The following is a 901-nucleotide window of genomic DNA, read 5'->3' as shown; positions in this document are numbered from 1 at the left end:
AAAGGGTGTATAAACTTGAACCCAAAACAATAAAGTAAATGGCAACGGGATCATACTTATCAATAATTACCTTAAATGTAAATGGGTTGAATGCCCCAACCAAAAGACAAAGACTGGCTGAATGGATACAAAAACAAGACCCCTACATATATTGTCTACAAGAGACCTACCTCAAAACAAGGGACACATACAGACTGAAAGTGAAGGGCTGGAAAAAGATTTTCCACACAAATAGAGACCAAAAGAAAGCAGGAGTAGCAATACTCATATCAGATAAAATAGACTTTAAAACAAAGGCTGTGAAAAGAGACAAAGATGGACACTACATAATGATCAAAGGATCAATCCAAGAAGAAGATATAACAATTATAAATATATATGCACCCAACACAGGAGCACCACAATATGTAAGAAAATGCTAACAAGTATGAAAGGAGAAATTAACAATAACACAATAATAGTGGGACACTTTAATAACCCAGTCACACCTATGGATAGATCAACTAAACATAAAATTAACAAGGAAACACAAACTTTAAATGATACAATAGACCAGTTAGACCTAATTGATATCTATAGGACATTTCATCCCAAAACAATGAATTTCACCTTTTTCTCAAGCACACATAGTACCTTCTCCAGGATAGATCACACCCTGGGCCATAAATCTAGCCTTGGTAAATTCAAAAACACTGAAATCCTTCCAAGCATCTTTTCTGACCACAATGCAGTAAGATTAGATCTCAATTACAGGAGAAAAACTATTAAACATTCCAACATACGGAGGCTGAACTACACGATGCTGAGTAACCAACAAATCACAGAAGAAATCAAAAAAGAAATCAAAATATGCATAGAAACGAATGAAAATGAAAACACAACAACCCAAAACCTGTGGGAC

The sequence above is a fragment of the Bison bison genome, unplaced genomic scaffold (assembly GCF_000754665.1).
Source record: "Bison bison bison isolate TAMUID 2011002044 unplaced genomic scaffold, Bison_UMD1.0 scf7180017849133, whole genome shotgun sequence".
NCBI lineage: Eukaryota > Metazoa > Chordata > Mammalia > Artiodactyla > Bovidae > Bison > Bison bison.
This window is presented reverse-complemented; position numbering follows the sequence as displayed.